The sequence below is a fragment of the Chiloscyllium plagiosum genome, unplaced genomic scaffold (assembly GCF_037043375.1).
Source record: "Chiloscyllium plagiosum isolate Xiang-an unplaced genomic scaffold, Cpla_swu_hap1 HiC_scaffold_8, whole genome shotgun sequence".
NCBI lineage: Eukaryota > Metazoa > Chordata > Chondrichthyes > Orectolobiformes > Hemiscylliidae > Chiloscyllium > Chiloscyllium plagiosum.
In genome coordinates, this window is record NW_028270146.1 from 21,755,480 (window position 1) to 21,769,831 (window position 14,352).

Below are 14,352 nucleotides of genomic sequence, written 5' to 3' on the forward strand. Positions count from 1 at the left end.
TCGAAAATGTGGAGCTGGAAAAGCACAGCAGGTCAAGCAGCACCCGAGGAACAGGAGAGTCGACATTTCAGATATAAGCCCATCATCAGGAATGAGGCTTGTAAGCCAAGGGGTGGTGAGATAATTGGGAGGGGGTGGGGCTGGGAGAAGTAGCTGAGAATGCGATAGGTAGATGGAGGGGGCGTTATGGTGATAGGTCGGAGGAAATAGTGGAACGAACAGATGGGAAGGAAGATGGACAGGTGGCTCAGGTCATGAGCGCGGTGTCAAGTTGGAAGGTTGGATCTGGGATAAGGTAGGGGGAAGGGTAATGAGGAAACTGGTGAAATCCACATTAATCTCATGTGGTTGGAGTCAACCACATTGCTGGAGTCTGGAGTCACATATCAGGCAAACCAGTTAGGGACAGCAGTTTCTGTCCCTAAAGGACATGAAAGAACCAGATTTTTTGTTTGCAATAAGCAACAATGATTTCCATGACCATCATCTGATTCTTAAAGCCAGGCTTTTTAAATTGAATTAATCTGTCTTAGCAAAATTTAAATGTTATGGAGGATCTTAAAGGAGAAGGAGTAGAGTGTCTCACTGGTTTAGCAGAGGATTGCCATGCAGGTCAGATACTACACTTGGAGATGAGGGAGAAAGAGTTGCACAAGAGACCAGACTCAGAGGACTAGGGAACTTGTGGGGGATGTGCACCTGGAGAACATCAGGAGGATCGGGAAAAGATAAGCCATGAAGAGATCTAAACACATAGATATGAAGTTAATCATTTCAGTTACTGGGGACTTGAGCTAATGTATGTCAGCGGGTACATGGATGAGGGAGAGCAGGACTCGGTGTAGAATAGGATGGGGCAGCCGTTGAAATGTGCAGAGAGTAGTTGATGGAGACTGGCCCAGGAGCTTTGAAAAGGTTGAAGCAGGCAGTGATAAATGTGAGTTACAGTAACTGATGGGCTGATGGAAAGGCTGGGAGTGAACAATCTTAGACACTGTGCATCTTCATTGATGGCGTGGGGTGGGAAAGGAACAAAACCTTTTTCCACAATGGCATGGGTCAACTCCAAACCTTGTGAAAGCAACGTGCCCTCCACTGGACTTGTGGTGATGGTGACGGTGGTTCCTGAGCCTGGACTCCTTGTGGCAGTAGGCCAGGAGCCTAGATTCTTGACAGTGGTAGGCCGAGAGCCAGGACTCCTGGTGTCAATAGACTAAGATCCTGGATTCATAGTGGGTGCCGAGCCTGGAGGCTGGACTCCTGGTGGCAGTAGGCCACGAACCTGGATACTCGTTGGTGGTGGTGCCCAGAGCAGGGATTCCTGGTGGCGGTAGGCCAAGAGCTTGAATTCTTCTTTGTGGCGGTAAGGTGAGAGCAGTGGCAGTAAAGCTGGGGTCTCCTGGTTTTGAAGGGACTTTATGTATCAATATCTATCAGTGATGGCTATGGACAGCATGTGTGAATCAGTGTAGGAACATTGGAAACATTGGACCTGGATGATCAATCAGTGATGCTTATGGAGGCCTCTCTTATTCAGAGACAATTCCATAATCTCACCATTGGCAATAATAAATAATTCATCTATACAAAATGAATCGTAAGTGTCATTATCTTTCCACATAGCGAGTTTTGAGAAGATTTGTAGCTCTGGTTGAGGTTTTGGATGTAGGTTTGCTTGCTGAGCTGGAAGGTTCATTTCCAGGCGTTTCGTTACCTTACTAGGTAACATCTTCAGTGGACCTCATGCGAAGCAATACTGAAAATTCCTGCTTTCTATTTATATGTTTTGGTTTCTTTGGGTTGGTGATGTCATGATATCACCAACCCAAAGAAACTCAAATATATAAAGAGAAAGCAGAAATTTTCAGCATTGCTTCACCTGAGATCCACTGAAGATGTTACCTAGTAAGGTAACGAAATGCCTGGAAATGAACCTTTTAGCTTAGCAAGCAAACCTATATCCAAAATCTTTCCACATGTCATTAAATCCCTTTTAAGGAAATTGGAGCCCGTTCTTTCTGTCTGCTTGTTTTATTAGTAAGTGTATTAATAAACAATCTGATATTTTGGGCTCAGAGGCTCTAATGTAGCAATGGCCACCCTAACAAGTCCCCATCTCCCCACACCCAAATCCCTCGACTCTCACACGCTTCACTGAGGGCCATCACCAGGTTTCAAGCCTGGAAATGGGGTTAGTTCAGGTAAATGTTTGAGAAGCACTGTTCTTGCAGAGTCATAGAGTTGTACAACATGGAATCAGACCCTTCAGTCCAATTCATCCATGTCGACCAGATATCTTAAACTGATCTAGTCCCATTTGCCAGCATTTGGCCCATATCCCTCTAAACCCTCCCTAGTCATATATCCATCCAGATACCTATTAAAAAATATATTTGTACGAAGCCTCCACCACTTCCTCATTCCATACACATACCACCCTCTGCCCCTGAGGTCCCCTTTAAATTTTTCCCCTCTCACCCCAAACCTATGCTCTGTATTTTTGGACTCCCCCACCCCAGGGAAAATATCTTGTCTATTCACCCTATCCAAGCCCCTCATGATTTTATAAACCTCTATAAGGTCACCCCTTTCTTTAGATTTTTTAACTGTTATGTTCATCATAGAGAGAGGTGCAAATCGAAAATATTTATTATTTCAGAGCTGGATGGAATATCTTCCTTTCAAAATGTCACAGACTGAGCAATATTTTTCTTGCTCATGGACAGCCAGCTGGCTTAAAAAAACACCAGTCGATCCTTCAGATCGGCATGTTGTACATTTTCAGTTTCCAGCCTTTAATTTTCTGTTTCAATTTAGGAGACAATTTCAGTCAGTGATGGTCAAGGAGTAGACAGGGGCACAGATAAATGTTTCATGTTGTCCAGGCAGTGCAAAATATTGTCAGCTCATGTTTAAACAAGTTACATTTTGTGGATGATAGCCAACTAGAGAACATTCCGAAATATGCAGGCTCCTATCCTGTGAATTCTCATTTACTTATCAACACACCACAGCCCACCAATATACCATTTCTCATATTTAATGGAATATTTTAGAATAGCAAATAGCTAGAGGAAACTACTGGTAAAGCCAGAAATCTTAAATAAAATCAAAAGTTGCTGGAAGCACTGGAAAAGCCAATGAAACTCTTAATAAAAAAATTAAAGTTGATGGCGCCTCATCAAGTCAGCAACAGGTTGTATTTATAAAGAAAATATACTGCGGAAGGTGGAAATCTGAAACAAAAGGAGAAGCTGCTGGAGAAACTCAGCAGGTTTGAGCGCATCTGTGGAGAGAGAAACCGAATTAATGTTTCGAGTCTGAAATGACTCTTCTTCTGAAGTGCAAGGGGCTGGAGAATGATGGTGTTGGCAGAGGTGGGAAAGGAGTGAGTGGAACAGGTGATCAGGGGGCCTAGAGCAAAAGATAATAGAGTGCTAAAGGTGGGAAAGGAGTGAAGGAGATGTAAAATTACATCTTTACAATCACACCACTTTACATTGGCAGCTATTTTACACCTCTATCCCTCCTTCGCCACCATTGCACTCCCTTTGTCTTTCCCTCTGGGCACCATCTTTTCCACTCACTCCTCTGCTGCCCATGGCATATTATTGTTTATTCACTCACTAACAGTCTAAGAACGCCACTGACTACAAACCACCATTTTGAAGCCCCTTTCGGCTCTGAAAAAGAGACATATCAGGCTCGAAACATTAACTCTGTCCAGAGATGCTGCCAGATCTGATGAGTTTCTCTAGCAATTTCTTCATTTTCTTTTTGCATTTATAAATCATCTTTCACATAACAACATCTGTCAAGGCTGTTCATGGAGCCTTTGTCAATCAAACTATGATGTAAGAAGATAAGCAAATGCATATTTGTTATGGACCAGGCCAGACCCCCTCAAAACATTTCAAAGAAGCAGTCTGGACCTTAACCATGCTAGCTGTTTTAAGCAGGTGTAGAGTGGATATCCCAGGAGGGATGCAGTTGTTCAAACCACTTGGTTTTAAACAAAATAGAATTTATTTACAAGATTACCGAATGAGACACAAACAAAAGAGAGCAGAATACAGACTAACTTAACCTATCCAAAATCCCAGCAGATTATGATTCCTGAAGAAAGGCTTATGTCTGAAATGTTGATTCTCCTGCTCCTCGGATGCTGCCTGGCCTGCTGTGCTTTGCCAGCACATTTTTCAACTCCCAGCAGATTATCCCAACTTAACACTGCCGTTCCAAATACTTGCAACAATCCCCATAAACATTCCTTGCCACAAAAGGTAAAATCAAACACAGGGTCTTACAGGAGAGAAATCAAAGAGAGGGACCAGCCTGGACTTGCTTCTTCCATGTGGCTGTTTCTTGGGCCATCAGCCTCAAAGCTAGCTGCCTGCTTTCAGGGAATTGCCAGACCACCAAAACCAAACCAAAGCAGAGAAAAGCCGAGCTGGGAGAACTGGCCACTCCCCTTTCATTATACGAGTGGTTTTTTAAAAAAAAACAAACTTGAAAGTCTTTTCCAGAGGCAGCATCTGTTAGCAAAAACCAAATTGGCCCTAGAGGTCTTTATGACCTCCTGAAAAGAAAATAAGCACAGCTTCACCTTGTTAAAGGAGCAGCGTTATCACGTATTAGACCAGCTAACCAAAGGCTTGTTCAGAGATATTGATTCCAGGGCAAGTGAAAGAAAAAGAGAGGAGGTAGAGAAATGGTTAGGCAGGGAACCCCAGAGTTTAGGACTTATAAACTTGAAAGAAAATGAAAAAAAAATCAGTTTTGTAAAAAAGGCCAGAAATGGAAGAGCATGGAGATGTCAGAACATTGTTTGACTGGAGGACATTAGAAAGATAACAAGTGAGTCAGGGTGGTTTCAGTCAAGTTAGTACCAGACCAGAAGCCAAGTAGAAGATTGACTGAGAGTTGGTATGAGTTACAACACAATCAGCACACTTTAGTTAGCTGGGTGCTCAGCAAGAGTACTAAAGAAATCACTGACAGCTAACGCACAATGTAGTGTTTCAGCCTGAACAAATTCTTTGTTGAAGAACTGATCTCTGAGTAAATCAGTGCCAGATTACTTTTGAGAACTCCAGTCCTCTGAGGTCATTATCGGTGTCATTTCTGAAGAGAGACTGACACAGCTGAATTCGTATCATTGGAGGGAGACAAGATTAAAGTTACTTTTGTACTGCTCCTTTGTCATGTTAGAATAACAGCCAGTTCTAAGCTTCCACAATGCTGATTACAGCATCAAAATAAACCTGCCAGATTTAAATAAGAACATTTACCAAGAATTGAACAAGTTGACCTTGTGTTGGTCCAGTATCATTGACTTTCTGAAATGCCTTCGAAGCCAGTGGCATTATAGCAATATAAAAACAGTTGTACACAATCCAAGATTTGAAAATGCTAAAAGGCATGAATAGGATGGGTGGAGGTAGCTTATTTAGGTTAAAACTGAGCACACAATCAGTCATATGTAGAGAATTCAAAAGCTTCACACAAGCATAGAAACTAAAGTGCTTCTTTTCTGAACTGTAGAGTAGGCATCTAAGAATAGGGTTCTATAAGATTATTAGAAACATAGAAAATAAGTGCAATAGTCGGCCATTCAGCCCTTTAAGCCTGCACTACCATTCAATATGATCATGGTTGATTCCTAGGATGGTGGATATCTAGATGTTGTGGTCAACCTAGCAGTTTTGATTGTCAAGGATTGCCTGGCTTCCAAACCCTGTTATGAATATGCAGAGTAGGCATCAACATTAAGAACAGTATTTTGGGATGGAATTATGCTGTGGCCTTAATATATGAACACTGTAGGAATGTAAGGAGATAGGAACACCGGACATGAGTGCAAGACTAGGTCATTTGGTCCTTCAAAACTGCTTCACCATTCAAAGCAATCATGGCTGATGTGGCTGTGATTTCAATACACCTTTCCCGTCTGTTCAGCGGAACACCAGGCTCTCTTGCCAACCGAATATCTATTTGCCTTAATAATTGCAATGACCAGCCTTCACTGTTTGCTGGTGAAGGAAACTCCACAAACTATAAATGCTCTGAGAGAGAAAAAGAATTCTCCTCATGTTCGACTTTAAAGTGGGGCCTATTAATCTTTGATCAGTCCCCCATCTCTAGTTTCTCCTAAAAAGGCGAAGCATCATCTCAGAATTAATCCTATCAGATCTTCTCAGGATCTTATGTGGGTGAAGGGACGACTCTTTAGAGCTGAGATGAAGAGGAATTTCTTCAGCTAGAGGGTGGTTAATCTGTGGAAATCATTGCCACAGAGAGCTATGGAGCCACGTTACTGAGTATATTTAAGGCAAAGATACTTAGGCTATTGATTAGTAAGGGGATTGAGGGTTACTGGGAGTAGGCAGGAGAAAGAGGTAACAAAACACATCAGCCATGGTCGAATGGCGGAGCTGACTCGTTGGGCCGAATGGCCTAATTCTGCTCCTATATCTTATGGTCAGATGATATTATGGTGTTCAATCATCTTTCATTCTGCTAAACTCCAATAGGTAAAGGCCAAACCTGTACATCCTTTCCTCATAAGATGAGCTTTTTAACCTAACAATGAGCCAAGTGAAACTTCATTGAAATGCTTCTAATGAAATTGCTATCCATCCTTTTACAAATAAATGAACTAAGATTGTACCCAATTTTCTGGATATGACCTCACCAAGGCTCAGTTCAGTTGCAGTAAAATGACCTTACCTGTATTCCATTCTCCTTGCAATAAACATTCCATTAACCTTCCTAATCACTTTCTGTACCTCTGAATTGACACTTTGTGATTCATGCACCAGGCCACCCAGGTCTCTCGCTGTACCTCTGAGTTCTGCAATCTCTTTCCACTTAAATAGAAACAGCTTTCCCAGTCTTCCTGCCAAAGTGGATAAATTCACATTTATCCACATTACATATCATCTGCCAAATTTGTGTCCCCTCATTAAACTTGTCTGTATCACTTTACAGTCTCCCTCTCTTTACTTCCACATGAAAATGTGCTTCATTGGCTACGTTGGTGTCAATGGCACTGATCCCTGTGACACTTCACCAGTTATCATTTACCAACCCAAAAGAAATACCACTCATCTCTACTCTGCTTCCTTTTAGCTAACCAATCCTTTATCCATGCCAATATGTTACTTCTCACACCCTGAACCCTTGTCTTGTGAAGTAACCTTTGATGTGGCACCTTATTAAATGCTTTTTGCAAATCCAAGTACGCCACAGTGACAGGTTCCCTTTTATCGATCTTGCTTGTATTCCCTCAAAAACTAGAAAAAATTAGCTTTGCATTCTTATAAACTTTGCAGTGTACCAACGTTCATGAGATTTATGCTTCCCTTAAAATGGACTTCAAAGAAATGCAATGTCAATGCATTTAAATATCACTCTATATAATTTCATCCCAATTACGAGGCAATTAAAATCAAAGCACAAACAGAAAGCATCCTTGCAATGTGTCAAAATGATATATTTAACAACATCTGTCCAAAAACGTACTGTATATTTGATTTTAAAGCAGAATAAGTTGAGAGTTTTAAAATATATTTTTCAAGTTAGAATTATAGAATGATTAAAAGGAAGCCATTCAGTTCATCAAGTTCGTCCGTGCTCTCTGTTCACTCCAGGCTCTTGAAGGAATGATAGCGTCGGCAATAAGGACAGCAGAGGATCCCAACAATGATGGCAGTGGCTGGAGTAACGTCAGATGAGGAACAGGTGGGACAAAACCTGTGCAGCCCCAGGTTCACGGCTCTGGCCCGGGCGCAACAGTCGTGATTGTTGGAGAGGTGGAGGTCCACAGTTGGGACTCCAGAACCTGTTGCAGGGATCCAGGAGCCTATTGCAGTGACTCCAGCCGATGTCAAACAGTGACTGGAGGAGCAGCGGAGGGGGAACAAGAAGGAGAGAGAGAGAGAGAGACGAACTCGATTGCAGTAAAATCTTACATCACGTTCAGTGTTTCAAGATGGCGCCGGAGACTGGCAACACTTGGCATATAACATGCAAAAAAACATTTTTCACAATATTTTCTATGTACATGTGATAAAAAAATCAAAATCTAATATAGTCTATTGTTTGCCTGTCAACCAACATTTTATATTTCTCTTCAGGTACTTGCCTTCTTGAGAAAGCCTAGTTGAATCTACCATAATACCAGAGAATATATTTCTGATCAAAAACACTCACTGTATCACCTCATGTCACATAGAACAGTACAGTACAGGCCCTTCAGCCCTCAATGTTGTGCTGGCCTTTTATCTTATTCTAAGATGAGACTAACCTATATACTTTTCATTGTACTAACTTCCATGTGCCAACTTCCATGTCATCGTAGCTTCTTTTCCCATTCACCTTCAGTCAGTATTCTCTGGTTCTCAAACGTAGTGCCAGTGGGAACAGCTTCCCTCTGTCTGTTCTATCTTGAACCCTCATGACTCTGAACACATCTGTCTCACCTCCAAATACTAGCATGCAATCCACACAGTACAGGGCATGAAGAGTGTGGTGCTGGAAAAGCATATCTGGTCAGCAGCATCCGAGGAGCAGGAGAGTCGATGTTTCGAGCATCAGGAATTCCTCTTCATCAGGAATTCAGGACACTGTGATGAAGCTGCTCCCTTAACAAGGTTCTGTTGTTCTGGGTTTTTTTTTCAGAGAGCAGCTCCGTCATAATGCATTCTCTGAAAACAAAAGTAACACGTCTCACTCAGCATTGTACATTTTTTTCAATCACGCAGGAGTTTGGAAGCCTATTGTCTTGTATGGCTTTCATTGTGACAATGCCTCAACCAATTAGTTGACTTGACAACTAATGAGCATTAAGTTCTCCTGTATAATTTGCTGTGATCATTGGAAACTTGGAGTTGCATTTATCTAGACGAGTGCAAAATGAAAAGCTTCTGTTAAGTGTCTCTGCAGTAATATTCCTACATTGAGACTTTTTCTTTCTCAAAATAACATGGTAAGAAAGCATTATGTTTGCATTTTTCATTTCGAAATACTCTAGGACTGTTTTAATTGGAAATGGTCACAACAGGCATCAGTCAAATGAATGCAAGGGTGATATTTTCTAACTTTGTTTGTAAAATAAATGATCACCCATCTTACATCTGAAGATTTAATCCAAAATGTAAAGGGTTTTCTTCAATTGCATGATCAATATTGTTGTGTTTTTGTCCTGTCAGAAATAAATTGTGTGGGCAGCACGGTGGCACAGTGGTTAGCACTGCTGCCTCACAGCGTCAGGAGACTCGGGTTCAATTCCCGCCTCAGGTGACTGACTGTGTGGAGTTTGCACGTTCTCCCCGTGTCTGTGTGGGTTTCCTCCGGGTGCTGCGGTTTCCCCCCACAGTCCAAAGATGCGCAGGTCAGGTGAATTGGCCATGCTAAATTGCCCGTAGTGTTAGGTAAGGGGTAAACGTATGGGTGGGTTACGCTTCGGCGGGTTGGTGTGGACTTGTTGGGCCGAAGGGTCTGTTTCCACACTGTAATGTAATCTAATTTACAAGAATAGAACAATTTTTTCAAGTTTCAACATTGATTTTTGCTAGATTTTGTTTTGACAAGTCTCCTTTGGTATTTTTATGAAGTTAATTCATTCATTAAAATACAGTCTCCAATAAAATCTGACAGTCCAGATATGAAGTCTCCTGACCTCCCGCTCATCTTGCACATGGTGCTAGTGTATGCATGAAGCTGAAGATCCTGGAACTCTGTTCCACAGAGTGATAATGTGAACTTGTTATCTTGTCTGCCACCGTGAAGGAATATTGAACAGACTCCTTACTTCAAGAGGACAGCACGGTGGCTCAGTGATTAGCACTGCTGCCTCACAGCGCCAGGGACCCAGATTCGATTCCAGCCGTGGGTGACTGCATGGAATTTGCATACTCTCCCCATGTCTGTGTGGGTTTCCTCTGGGTGCTGCAGTTTCCTCCCATTGTCTAAAGATCTGTAGGCTAGATGGATTAGCCATGGGGAATACAATGTTACAAGGATAGGATAGGATGTGGATCTGGGTGGGATGCTGTTCGGAGGGTCAGTGTGGACTCAATGGGCAGGATGGCCTGTTCCACACAGTAGGGATTCAATGATCCTATCATGATTGTAACACATATTCCAGAACTAAGAATGTTCCTAGCCAGGTTTAGTGAAGTACACAGCCATCCACCTTCCAATGTGGAAAATTGCCCTGTTCACTAAGAACAAGGTAAATCAAATGACTGCCCCATCTGTCTATTCTCAATCATCAACAAAGTGATGTATGGTACTATTAACAGTGAAATCAAATGGCCATATACAGCAATTATCTGCTTGCTGAGTCTCAGCTTGTGTTCCACTGGAGCCACATTAAAAATGCAAAGAGGTGAGCTAAGAATGGCTGTCTCTGGCAGCAAAGCAATGCCTGAATAAGGAGAAAGTGAGGACTGCCGATGCTGGAGAGTCAGAGTCAAAAAGGGTGGTGCTGGAAAAGCACAGCAGGTCAGGCAGCATCTGAGGTGCAGGAGAATCATTGTTTCGGGCTGAAGCCCTTCATCAAGAATCCTTCATCAGTAGAAATAATAACATGAGTAGGTCATGTAGCCCTTCAAGCCTGCTCTCCATTCAATAGGATTATGGATGATCAATATTCCTTACATTAATTTAACTGATCACTTGAACTAACCCTGCATGTGAGCATGAGATGATGATGTATGTAAGACAAGAACCATTTCCCCGGAAATATCATTGGATTAACCTGCTGTCAATCATGTCACCTTATCATATTTGATTGGTCTTTTCTTGTAATTAAGGCTGTGCTGTCTCATAAAAAACATATAAAAAATGCTTATTGTTCAATTGTAATTGCTCAATTTCATCACAAAACACAGAAGTCTTGTGGCAGTGGCATGGTGGCTCAGTGGTTAGCACTGCTGCCTCACAGTACCAGGATCCTAGGTTCAATTCCAGCCTCGGGTGACTGTCTGTGTGGTGTTTGCATGTTCTCCCCATGTCTGTGTGGGTTTCCTCCCACAGTCACAAAGATGTACAGGTCAGGTGAATTGGCCATCTTAGGTACATTGGTTAGAGGGGAAATGGGTCTGGGTGGGTTACTCTTTGGAGGGTAGGTTTGGGCTGAAAGGCCTGTTCCCACACTGTAGGGAATCTAATCATTAACCTCTGTGTTGCTGGACAAAACTGTGCCAGACTGCCTGATTTTATTAAATTGGTAACCTTGTTTTTTAGACCGCATTCCATTGATTCTTTTGACCTTTAAAATAAAATCATTTTCAAAGTGGAAATATTGCATTTATTGCCATTCCATAGTAACCTTGAAATCTAAATCAAACTCTTGAATACTGGTCTATTGTAGATAGTAAAAGGCAGCCCCAAAATATGGAACTGAGGTCACGTGTATACTTGACTGAGTAGAGGATGACAAATTTCCTATTCCACAGGAGTTGAGTGAACCAGTCTTATTCCTAAAGCAATCTCTTACAAATGATCAGAAATATGCTGCAATTCTAGAGAGCGCTGGTTAGACCACACTTGGAATATTGTGTTCAGTTCTGGTCACTTCATTTTGGACAGGATGTGGAAGCTTTAGAGAAAGTGCAGAAGAGATTTACCAGGATGTAGCCTGGACTAGAGGGTATGTCTTAAGAAGAAAGGTTGAGGAAACTGCAGTGAAGAAGGGTGAGAGGTGACTTGATAAAGGTGTACAAGATGATGAGAGGCATTGGAAGAGTGGATAGTCAGAGGCTTTTTCCCAGGGCAGAAATGGCTATCACAAGGGGGCATAATTTTAAGGTGATTGGAGGAAGGTTTAGGGGAGATGTCAGAGGAAGTTGTTTACACAGACAGTGGTGGGTGGGTGGAAGGCACTGCCAGCAGTAGTAGTAGAGTCAGATACATTCGGGACATTTAAGCAACTCTTAAATAGGCATGTGGATGATAGTAAAATGAAGGAGATGTAGCTTAGTTTGATCTTAGAATAGGATAAAAGGTCAGCACAACATTGAGGGCCGAAGGGCCTGTCATGTGCTGTATTGTTCTATCTTCTATGTTCTATATGCAATCTTTTGTGATCTTTCGAACTCAGTGAGGGTGGGATTGGTTTCCTTGGAACAGAGAAGGCTGAGGGGGCGCCATAATTGAGGTATACAAAATTGTGAGGGATTGAGCTAGAGTAGATGGGAGGAACCTGTTTCCCTTGGCAGCGAGTTCACAAACCAGGGGTTATAGATTCAAGCAAAGTGGCAGAAGGATTAGAGGGAACATCGGCAAAGCTTTTTCATGCAGAGGGTGGTGGGTGTCTGAAAATCACTGCCTGAGTTGGTGGTGGAGGAGAGACCTGGATCTGCAGCTAAAGTGCTGTAAGCTGCAGGGCTACGGGTCATCTGCAGGAATATGAGATTAGAAAGGGTATCTGGGTGTCTTTGGGTTGGCATGGACAAGATGGGCTGAAGAGCCTCCTTTTGTGCTGTGTCCCCCATTTCTAAGGTTCTGTGATTGACTGCTACTTTAACTCCAGTGATGTGCCACTGTTTTATTTCTCATGTATCTCCATTGGAGGAGATAGTAAAGACATACTTGGAGGAAATAGGAGATCCTTCACAACTGGATATTTATGCCAATGGAGATCTGATCCAACTTAGGTTTGATCCAGAGATGAGTGTCACTGTCTTACCCAACTGAACACCTTGCCTAAAACACATGAGGTTACAGCCTACAATCCTACAGGTATGTGGTGTAAGTGAAATGACCATTGACCTTAGAGGAATATTACAGGGGACACTACAGCATTAGGAATTCCCGATGTTCAAGTCTTCTAGAATCAACAAAACTCAGTCTTGAGTAACAAAGCATGCTTTCCCCTCAACATCCTGAAATTCATTGATATCGTTCAACCATTTCATATGAAACTACCTTTGACCCACCTCAGTAACACAACCGGTGGAAGACCTTGAGGGCTGTTGGGGCAGCCTGTAGTCAGAGGTGGCATAATATGGCTGCTTGTTGGCTTAAATATGGTGGAAAGTTTTAGCCACAATAATACGATTAGCTTATCTCCCCGACAAGGGCCTCAAAGATTAATGGCCGAACCTAAAAAGATGTTTCAGTCAGCAAAAAAAAACACTTTTTTAAAAGGTTCATCATTGATGGGATGTGGCTGTTGCTGATTGGGCCAGCGTTTGTTGCCCTGTCCCTAGTTATAGAGTCATAGATTTGTGCAGCACGGAAACAGACCCTTCAGTACAATTCGTCCACACCGACCAGATATCCTAAATTAATCTAGTCCTATTTTACCAGTACCTGGCCCATATTCCTCTAAACCCTTCTTATTCATATACCCATCCAGATGCCTTTTAAATGTTATAGCTTTCAGCCTCCACCACTTCCTCTAGCTGCTCATTCCATACACGCACCACCCTCTGCCTGAAAAAGTTGCCCCTTAAGTCCCTTTTAAATCTTTCCCTGCTCACCCTAAAGCTATGTCTCTAGTTCTGGACTCCCCCATCCCAGGGAGAAGACCTTGTCTATTTATCCTATCCATGTCCCTCATGATTTTGTAAACCTCTATAAAGTCACCCCTCAGCCTCAGGGAAACTAGCCCCAGCCTGATCAGCATCTCCCTATAGCTCAAATCCTCCAAACCTGGCAACATCCTTGTAAATCTTTCCTGAACCCTTACAAGTTTCACAACATCCTTCTAATAGGAAGGAGACCAGAATTGCATACAATATTCCAAACGTGGCCTAATCAATGTCCTGTACAGCCACAGCATGACCTCCCAACTCCAGTACTCAATACTCTGTCCAATAAAAGAAAGCACACCAAACGCCTCCTTCACTACCCTATCTACTTTCAAGGAGCTATGAACATGCACTCCAAGGTCTCTTTGTTAGGTAACGCCCACGAGGACTTTACCATTAAGTGTATAAGTCCTGTCCTGATTTGCCTATTCCAGAATGCAGCACCTCACATTTATCTAAATTAAATTCAATCTGCCCCTCCTCAGCCCAGTTGCTGTTGAGAAGGTGGTAGGGAGCAGCCTTCTTGAACCACTGCAGTCCAATCAAAGCAGGTAGACTGACAACGCTGCCAGAGAGTGAGTTCCAGCATTCTGACCCAGTCACACTGAAGGAATGGTGATATTTTTCCAAGTCAGGATGGTGAGTTGCTTGCCGGAGTATCTGATCTACTTCACACTACCAGCACAGAAGGACACGCAGATTTCACTGGGCTATCGGACATGTTTTCTATCCCTGATACCACTGAGGAACCCCCAAAGGATAGCCTTCAGCAGAACTGAAACAACAAAATACTATTGCAAAACTAAAT

At 42.5% G+C, this 14,352-nt stretch overlaps 1 pseudogene; it reads right to left on the reverse strand.

Annotated features, from left to right (window-relative positions):
• Positions 1-1,213: 1,213 nt before the first annotated feature.
• LOC148149349 (uncharacterized) overlaps positions 1,214-14,352 on the reverse strand; it is a 105,047-nt pseudogene continuing 91,908 nt past the window's right edge.